Below are 8,750 nucleotides of genomic sequence, written 5' to 3'. Positions count from 1 at the left end.
TTCTGTAGTATTCGATCTTTAATTAGCTACCTAGCCAGTGATGTACTATTCAATATTATATATTATTCGAGACGATGTATTCGAGATTATATCTATTATTCGAGACGATGTATTCGAGATTATATCTATTATTCGAGACGATGTATTTGAGATTATATCTATTATTCGAGACGATGTAATTTGAATACTAAATTGTTTTATATTTCTTTTAGCATAGTTAAATAAAAGCTATGGCGGACAATACCGACAGAGAGGGAGAAAGACCATGTTCGATATGATACGCGGGCGAGATGATGATCAAAATGAAGAAGATTATGCCGGCTCCGAATTTCTAAACAACACCGGAGAGGGTGATATGATATTCGATCGCGACGACCGAATTGATGAAGTCATGAACTACGATTATGATGATGACAAAGAACATGTTGATCCTGAAACAACAAAGACCAGCGAGGTATATATATTTATATAAGCAGGCATCTGATGATCATCACATGTTTTAAATGAGTTGAAGATATATTAACGAATCGATCTTTCTTCTTTCAGCCATCCGGATCGAGCAAATCTTCAGGCAACAGGACGAAACGAGGCCCGGACAAAAAGTTGAAGGAGGGCGTAAAGTATAATATCAAGGCAATCAGACCTAATGGCGAACCATTAGCGCCTAAGAAGATTGCGGACAAGTTCGTTTGTCAGTGCGGAGTTCTTGTGAAGGACCAACTCCCGATCTCCCTTCAAGAATGGAGAGAGCCAGCAAAGCCACGTCCAGATCTTATTTTTGTCGACGACAAACAAAAAGTCTGCTTTGGGATACTCTCATGGAACATTTCAACCTACCAGATCATTTCACAGAAGCAGATGTGCAGAAAGTCAAGGACGCTGCTCTTAGGAAGATGGTGGTTGCATTCAAGAACCACAAGAATCGTGAATGGGACAAGTACGTCAAGGGAGGAAGGAAGACTCCAGTATTCGAGGGAACACTAGAGAATCAAAGTGCTCATTGGGACGATTTCGTGAAATTCAAGGATTCAGAATTAGCTAAGAACGGTCGAGAATAAACAAGAAGAATGCCGAAAAAAGGATAAGTTCCATAAGCTGGGGCCAGGTGGCTACGCGGTGGCAATGCCTAAGTGGGATAAGTCTGAGAAAGAGATGGAGGATGCAGGTGTCACTCCGGTTACTAAGAGCTGGCCCCCCAGGTGCAGGACTTGGTTCTATGCGCATGGGGGGAGTTGGACCCGAAGACAGGCAAAGTTTCGACGAAGGCATGTCTGAACGGAGCCGATGATAATATACTTGTTGCAATAGAAGAGGCTCGAACGGGGGTGTTCCAGCCCAACAGAGAGAACGACGAGCTTACGCGTGCCCTGGGAAATCCTGAACACCCGGGAAGAACACGAGGCAAGGGCGCTATTCTGTGGTATGAGGGGTTTTCGGACTGGAACGTCGACTACAGAACCCGTGCGAGAAGGAAGATTGCGGAGGAGAAGCAGAGGAAGATGGAGGAGGAGAAGAGGAAACTGGACTATGAACGCCTTCAAGGCCTAGAATCAGCGCACGCGGACTTGGTAGTCAAATTCCAGCGGCAGCAGGAGCAGATCGACTCACTTAGCCAGCAAAGGGGGTCTCAGCAGCTGCAGCAGCTAGCGGATGATCCAGCATTGGATACCACCACCCCATCCATGCCGAGAAGCAACGTGGGCTCCGCCCCGTTTGACGCAATGCTGGATAGATACCCCGTGGATGACATCGCGGAGAACACTAACTGCGAGCTACACTTCAAAATTAAGAACATATCCTTGAAGGTGGCGGACGGCGTTTCTTATACAAATTCCCCCGATGCAACCTTCCATTGCAACCCGATTCCAGCAGGCTATGCTCGTGTCGTGGTTGATGAGGTGGTGGACCAATATTCGGGGCTAGAGCTTGACATTCCTGGAGGTGACGAGGAGCACACACTCGGAGATGCCAAACATCGTATCATCCTATGGAGAAAGGATTGCATCATCTTTCGAAGGCCACCGACACCGCGTCACCCGACTCCTTGTCAAAGTTCGCCACCGAGTCAGCAGACTCCCGCTCCTCCAAGTCCACCAATGCGTGAGGCCACTCCTCCTCCTCCAAGTCCGGAAAAAGTGTCAGGCCACTCCTCCTCCAAGTCCGACACAGCGTCAGACGTCCACTCCTCCTCCAAGTCCGGCACAACCTCAGGCCACTCCTCCTCCAAGTCCGGCACAGCTTCAGGCCACTCCTCCTTGTCCAACTCAGCCCCGTCAGCCGTCTCCGCCGCCTCATCAATCGCAGAAGAGACACCCCGCAGCTATGGTGCGTAGCGGTACAAGTCGAGGTCATAGTACATGAAGTACAGGCGGATGCAAGCGATATAAATATGGTCCAAACCTCACTACTCCTCTTCTTGAGAGGGCTTACGACAGGACCGAGGAGCAAACCAATGCCATAGTGCGGGCAGAAGTCGACGCCCATTTTGGACCGAAACCGCCACCGCCGCCAAGGGAGAAAGTGCCCGTGGAAGTAGTTGACCACTTCATTCGTATGACTCAACCACCAGCTCCTAAGCCTGTTGACACAGACTATGAGTGCCACATCAGGAAGTTACATCGACAACGTCTACAGAAGGAGGCGAGCTCGAGCTCGAGCAAACAACAAGCAGCTGTCAAAAAATGCGGGAAAACTGTTGCCCAACTGGGAGAACAGGCGGCGCAATCGATCCCCCCGCTTGTTGTGCCGCCAACAACACGTGACAGTACGCCCGCCCAATATTATTGTGGGCAAACAGTTTACGTTCCCGAGGTGGGCGATGTGGTAATAACCCAGGAGCATATAATGCAGGCTGAAACTCTCAACATCACTGTTGGACAACTCCTCGAGATCGAGGACATGCCTGTGCTTACAGAGGAGGAAATAAAACGGAAATATGCTCGGGGTCAACCTTTGGTCAAGCCAGAAGAGGTCAAGAAGCTCCCAACGAGAATGTATGAATTGCATCAATGGTACATGGACATTACCAGGAGACCCGATCGAGAGTCCCTCATGGTGCAAGTCAAGAAGGATCATTACTACCATCAGATACCTGTGACTGTTGAGTATTCTGAACTGTTTCAGTTATACAATCAAGACGCACTCGATAAATCTATCATCAGTTGCTATTGTCTGTAAGTGATTTCTTTCTGTAATTTAAGTCTCAAGCTAGCTGTAGTGATCCTTTTGATCAATCATTACCTATAATTATCCTCACTATATTCTTTTCTGTGGTATTATGCAGGATAAAGATGTATGAAATGAGAAAAGGTGGACGCTATGACATTGGGTTCATTGACCCAAACACCATTAATGAATACACATGGAAAATAAACAAGCATCATGAAAAGCAGGTAGAGGACAACATGCTAGAGTTCTTGAAGCGCCTCAAATACAATGAAGATATACTACTTCGTTACAACTTCCAGTGAGTCACACTTTCTTGTACTACAAATTCTCTGTTTTTGCCTACTAGCTAGCTACATGTTTTTGCTTACATATGACCGCTTAATTAAGACATGCAAATGTGTGTGCATGCAGATTTCACTGGATCTTGTGTATCATTAAAGTTGACGCCAGAATAGTTGAAATACTGGACTCACTACTCAAAGCAAATAGTGACTATAACATCTTGTTTGGGATAGTCAACAGGTAATTTCAATCATTATTAACTATATATCTCGGCCTATTTAGTTCGTCATTTCATGATATGAACTATTTAATAACCCCTTTATTCATTTTATTTGTCGGCGGGCAGGGCTTGGACAAGGTTCATCAGCGTCACGGAAGGCGAATGGAAACGACAGCTGAAATGGTTTCGACCCAAGGTAAGTAATTAAGTAGTACTAGCTAGCTAGCTAGCTGCCATCTTTTTAATTTTCATGCTTGATTAATTATTATCTGATCAAATTAAATTCCATTCTCGTAATAAAGGCCCTGAAGCAGGCGCAGGGGACTGATCTGTGTGCATTCTGCGTTTGCGAGAACATTCACATGATGGCGTCCGAAAGGAGCAGATCTTAAAGACAGGAATGGATACGCTTGTCAGAACACTATTCACAATTTTTACACCATTATCGATATCTAGTCACACAACTAATACACATGCATATTGATCTCCTTCTTAACAGTTCACAGAGGTGCGGGACAAGCTCCTAGAAACGGAGCGCGTAGAAGCACTTCAAGAGGAAATAGCGGGATTTTTGCTCGACCAGGTCATAAATCCGAAGGGAGAATACTATTACCCGCTACCGCCCCATCGACCAGGTCAAGAACCACTTCCAATTGTCATCGTGCTCCGAAGGCACCAATTAGGCTAATGCCACTAGCTCCGAAGGCAACATGCATATGTAGGAGAAATTGTATATAGCTATACATGTGTGTATGTGTGAATTAATATGGTGGTTTGTGAGACATTGATGATATATATATGATTGGTTCTACTAGAAATTCTATTTATATATATATATGCATAACGTGTACAATGTGTAGTATCGTAAAATACCAGCAAACGAAAAAGAATTAAAATGGAAAACACAAAATTAAATGAAAAAGAAATCATAAAACCAAAAACCCCCCAAACATTTTAGTACCGGTTGGTGTTACCAACCGGTACTAAAGGGCTCCCGGCCCCCGGAGCTGGCTCGTGCCACGTGGTTTCCCTTTAGCACCGGTTCGTGCTGAACCGGTACTAAAGGGGGGGGGGGCTTTAGTGCCCACACTTTAGTGCCGGTTATGGAACCGACACTAAAGGGCCTTACGAGCCGGTGCTATTGCCCGGTTCTGTACTTGTGGCGGTAAAGATTTTTGGGTAGGTCCAGGATGGCAAACGCGTGCGTGACAGCGGTCCAGACTCCCACAAAGTCCCCCGAGTTGCGTCTGGTTTATGTGATTTCGGTCATCCAGATTGGTTCTTAGACCAATGGGTACCCCGTTTGAACGCAAAATATGGCCAAAACTACATTCAAACGTATGAAGGCGTTTTGAGGTCTGCATTGGAGATACCCTGACTAATCTTTTGCAAAAATAGAAAGAAAGGATAAAAGCATAATCTTGAGAGGGAGAATCTTGGCTGCTTGGTCATGGTAAGAGATTGCTGACTAGGCCTGCTGCCTGGTGACTTCTTGGCAGCTTGGTCGATCGGACGATTATGGCGCTATTGCTTGGCCTCTTTAGGGCGATCGCATCGGAGATGGATTCGGCTTATGGAATTTGCAGTGTGAGGTGGCTCTCGTCGACAGCCCATGTGGCAACAAGCCAACAACTATGAAGAGCGGTGAGGTCGGGCCAGGGCCGGGCCCACAATGGGTGCAAAAGGTGCGGTCCGCACAGGGCCCAAAATTCTGGGCGGCCCCATATTTTTTATATAGGTTTAGTATAATAGTTAGCGCTACTGGGCCGAGTGACAATGCCCATCCAGGGAGAGCGACCAGGGCATCGAGCGCTACTGGACTCCTCCTCGATCGCTAGTGGACTCCTACTCGGTCGCTACGACTCCTACTGGACTCCTCCTCGATCGCTAGTGGACTCCTACTCGGTCGCTAGGGTTCCAGGCGACGAGGCCATCGCTACGTTATCTAAAAAAAACTAGATCGCTACAGAGGGATCGGGATCGTGGCTATGCTAGGAAAATAACGTCTCGTCCTCTTGTCGTCTGGAGCCCTCGACGCATGGAGCCCTTGACGTCGCCGCCTCGTCCCTCGGTGGCTCTGGCTCGGTCCCTAGTCCTTTGATCGATCGGAATTCAGATTCAGGCCGACTAAGCGACAGGCCGCTGCCGTCGTTGCCTTCCTTATCTTCTTTCTTAAATTTTAGACTCGTCGACGTCATCTCGTCGGATTGATCGGTGACCGACTCTAGCCTTCAGGTACTTAGCGAGTTCTTCTTTTCGATTAACTTCGGTTCCTACTCCTAATTTCTAATTTTCTAATTAATTATTGACAGTGATCGTTACTTCATTAGAGATTGGTTTTTAAAGAACACATGACCGAATAATAGGTGAGTTAGATGGTTCGTCTAATTGCCAAACATTGACACATGATTTTCAATTGATATATGCTATGTATAAATTCAACTTTATTTGGCCTCAATAGCATTTGAGAGTGAATTGTTGGAGAAGATTAATCACGAGGGTATCATTGAAGATTTCATTTCAAAGAATACTACAAGAATGAGGATGTTCAAATAATTAGCAAACGGGAGTTGGATAGGTATGACTTTTTTTATATGTCCAACTGTTATGTAAGACATTACATTATCTACATTATAATTTTTTCATGATACATATATATATATATATATATATATTATAATTGCTTTTTAGTTTTTTAAATAAGGCCCCATTTTTTAGTTTCGCACAGGGTCCCGGATTTTGCCGGCCCGGCCCTGGGTCGGGGTCACAAGATTGTACTAGTAGTCAGCTCTTCAATAATCAATATGTCCATGGTTTGTCGTGATCTCTTTGTTGATGTGGGATGGATGGTCTGGCTTGGCAATCGCTCACAACACATGGCTAGCCTATTTATCCTTTGTGGCTCGCCTTTGGACTCGGAGTTGCGACACATGCGGTTAAAACTCGTGTGCTTATCGTGGTGAGTGCTTCATTATTGGTCATTCATGCGGAAGTCGGAGTTGCTTGCCTGGAGAAAAGTGACGACAAAGACATTTTACAGACAAACCCGTCGTGTGGATCAACATGGGCAGCCTCATCGGCCAAAGGTGCCCTATATGAACGTGTTGCTGCCGTTTTCGTCCGGTTTGTCACAACTAAGTGAATGCCATACTTATTTTTGCAAGGCTAAAGGGATTTCATTGCTCAACTTGCTCAACTTGGAGGGAGATGCTCCATACAGAGTTGTGGTACATTTAGTAGGCCCCAAGCTGATCCAGAGAGCCGTAGGGGCTTCAGCACGACCAAAAGTAGCTAATCTATGACTTATAGCATTTTGGTTCCTAAGAATATGAGCAATTGAGCTATCCCTCTCACCAAGAAGCTTCCTCACTTCATTCACTAGCATTGCATTCATTGATCTGTCCGTGGACTATGACTAAATGAAATCCACGGCGACTTTGCAATCCATCTCAACATCGATTGGAAGAGTAGACCATTGCAGTGCAAAATTGAGCCCCTCCAGGCATGCCACTAGCTCAGCTTGCAATGGACTCGCACAGTGCAAGAGATTTCTGCACGGTGAGAAGACTATCTCGCCGGTACTATCACGGAAGATCATCCCCACACTGGCCTCGCCTGCCTCCTTGATGTAGGCACCATCTACATTGAGCTTAATCTGGCCATGTACAACCAGTCTATCTAGCAGCCAGGGTAGCATCAGACTTCTCATGCAATATCTCTAGTGGGCGTCCATCTACATCAATTGGTGTCTTTGCTTTTAACTGAACAACTTCACGAATTCCCAGTTCACCCTATCATATGCTTTTGACAGGTCCAACTTGTATGCGCAAAAACTACTTACAGGGTCCTTCTCCGGCTTAATGCTGTGGATACATTCAAAAGGAACGTAAGCATTATCAGTAATTAACCTTCCAGGTACAAAGGCACTTTGCTCTGGTGCCACAGTATCATCCAGTAAGGGTCTTAGACAGTTTACTAGGCGTTTTGAGATTATCTTGTAGACCACATTATATAAGCTGATATGACGAAACTTAGTGAGTCTAGTGGGGTTAGGCACCTTCGGAATAAGCACCATGGGTGTGGATTAATTCACTTTGGCATAATACCTGACTCAAAAAAAAGCATGACAGCCCCAATAACCTCCTACTTCAATTATGCCCAAGTGCTGCTGAAAAAAACCTCGCAGGGAAGCCTTCCGGTCCTAGCGCCTTTAAGGACCTGATCTAAAAGAGTGCATTGCTAATCTCCTTACGGGTGAAAAGAGCAGATGAGTTATCATTCATATCTGGCAGTGGCGGAGCTAGCCGAAAGCCACTTGAGGGTGAAACGTAAATCATCAGTATTTGGGGGTGCCAAATATTTTAAAAATTCTAATCTAAGTCTCCCCCAAAAAAATTTCTTCAGAAATTGATCTAAGGCTTGGGGGGGGGGCAGCGCCCCCTAGCCCCAACATAGCTCCGCCGCTGATATCCGGACTTATTTTTTGCTTGGAATAGGTGCATGATCTCCTCTGGATAGATATTTGGATCGGGAGTGAACATATTCTCAAAGTACTCTTTTGCCATGTTCATCATAACACTCTGATCCTGCTGCCATGCCCCATTGATATCTATTAGGCCTTTGATCCTATTTTTCCTAGCATGCCAAACAACCTTGCGATGGATTTTTTTTTTTGCATTTTTGTCCCCCTCCTTTAACCAATCAATGCGAGACGGTTGAAGCCACATCATTTCCTCCTTGTAGAGCAGTTCATTCATGGCGTCCATCTCTTTTCGCAATTCCGTGCGACCAGTCCCACATGGCTTCATTAAAATCTCAGTGAGTTTTTGGCATATGCTCATAGTCTCACATGGCTTCATTAAAATCTCCAACAAGCATCCATGGCAAGGTTACTCTGGATGTGCATGCGCCGCATTGCATCCCACACTTCGTGTATTTTCCGTGCGTGGTTCGCCATAAACAAAGGTGATATGGCAGGGAGGCTCACTAGCCGCATCAATCCATGATTTACTTCTTTTATATCTGATAATAACAATAAAAAACTTTCTTAGTTCTTCATACGTTTATTAATCTTTTTTTT

The sequence above is a fragment of the Triticum dicoccoides genome, chromosome 3A (genome assembly GCF_002162155.2).
Source record: "Triticum dicoccoides isolate Atlit2015 ecotype Zavitan chromosome 3A, WEW_v2.0, whole genome shotgun sequence".
Taxonomy (NCBI): domain Eukaryota; kingdom Viridiplantae; phylum Streptophyta; class Magnoliopsida; order Poales; family Poaceae; genus Triticum; species Triticum dicoccoides.
The sequence above is the reverse complement of the archived record's forward strand: the minus strand, read 5'-3'. Positions refer to the sequence as shown.